Genomic DNA, 1,460 nt, shown 5'->3' with positions numbered 1-1,460 from the left:
GTTAAATCGTCGGCCCGCGTGGAGGCAATTCTTATTTTCATTAGTCAAATCATCGGCCGGTGTGGAGGCAATTTATTTCTTGAATTTGTTGAAAGCATGGGGTATGGGATCAATGCATTTGGAGGTTTGTTGTTAATTGACTTGTTGCGAAGGAGGAGTGTTTGCTACTTGCTATTAGTTGAGTTGTTGCTTGTTTTGATTTGCATTGTGCATGCATGGTCATAGGTCTTTGAATCCTACTCTTATCCCATTGAATTTAGTTTAGAATTGGTTGTTCGTAATCCAAGGGGAAGGTGTAATTCAAGTGAGTCCATTTCATCAATGGATGAACATAATGAAGACCGTGTTGAAGATCTTGGTTACATTGACCAACAAGGCATTCTTCACCCTAATGTGCATCAACAACATGATAATATGAAAGTACCATTAGGCATGCCTAGACCCTTCATTCCACAACAAGAAGGCCATTTTTTATACCACCCCCACCTCCCTTTGTTCAAGCAAATCATGGGGTTCATACATGTAGAGCCACCAATTGTGAATCATCCCCTTGCTTTAAGAGACCATTATGTGCCCAATGTACAATGCACCAACATGCATTTAATTCCCTCCATTTAGAGCACACCATTATGAGATTAAACCATAAACAATCCAAATGCTTCCCAATTACCATGGGCTACCAAATGAAGAACCTTATAAGCATTTGGATGAATTTCTTGAAGTGTATTCCACCGTGAAATACACGGACATGCCGGAAGAAGTTTTGAGATTAAAACTCTTCCCTTTCACCCTAAAGGATAAAATAAAATATTGGTTTAACAATTTGAGACCTTTTTTTTATAACTACTTGGGAAGAAATGCAACAAGAGTCCTTAAAGACGTACTATCTGGTGTCTAAGACCAATGCAATGAGAACTTCAATTCGTGAATTCTCACAAGGGGATAGGGAAATGTTTCATGAGGTATGGGAACGGTTAAATGATTTGCTTAGGAAATGTCCTCACCATGACATTCCAAATGGAAATTAGTTTAATACTTCTTTGAAAGTTTGTCGGACAACCATAAGGGTATAGTTGATGCTTCTATTGGTGGTTCTTATCTTGATAAGCATGAAGATGATGTGTGGCACTTATATAAGAGCATGAGTGAAAGCTTAATGCACCGATCCTTATCATCTAAAAATGGTAGATATATAGGTGAAAGGAAGAATGTAGGCTTATATCAAGTTGATAATTCTAATGATATAGTCGCTGAAGTGAAGTCTCTATCCCAAAGGTTTGATCAATTTTTTATCAACCAAAACTCGGCCCATCAAGTGATTTCCTCCCCTAATCATGCTTATTATCCTTCCAATGAATCATGTATGACTTGTTTTAGTGTTTTGCATTCTACTTCCAATTGTCCGCATGGACATGCGCATAGTGAACACCATGAGCAAGTAAATGCCGCTTTTGTTAACC

General features: G+C 38.2%; 1 pseudogene; it reads right to left on the bottom strand.

Annotated features, from left to right (window-relative positions):
* Nucleotides 1-913: 913 nt before the first annotated feature.
* LOC132280454 (small nucleolar RNA R71) lies at nt 914-1,012 on the bottom strand (annotated as a pseudogene).
* Nucleotides 1,013-1,460: the final 448 nt, after the last annotated feature.

This window comes from Cornus florida, unplaced genomic scaffold, assembly GCF_030987335.1.
Source record: "Cornus florida cultivar Cherokee Brave unplaced genomic scaffold, ASM3098733v1 CherokeeBrave_3.0.0_Hap2_Chr10, whole genome shotgun sequence".
Lineage (NCBI taxonomy): Eukaryota > Viridiplantae > Streptophyta > Magnoliopsida > Cornales > Cornaceae > Cornus > Cornus florida.
The sequence above is the reverse complement of the archived record's forward strand: the minus strand, read 5'-3'. Positions and strand labels throughout refer to the sequence as shown.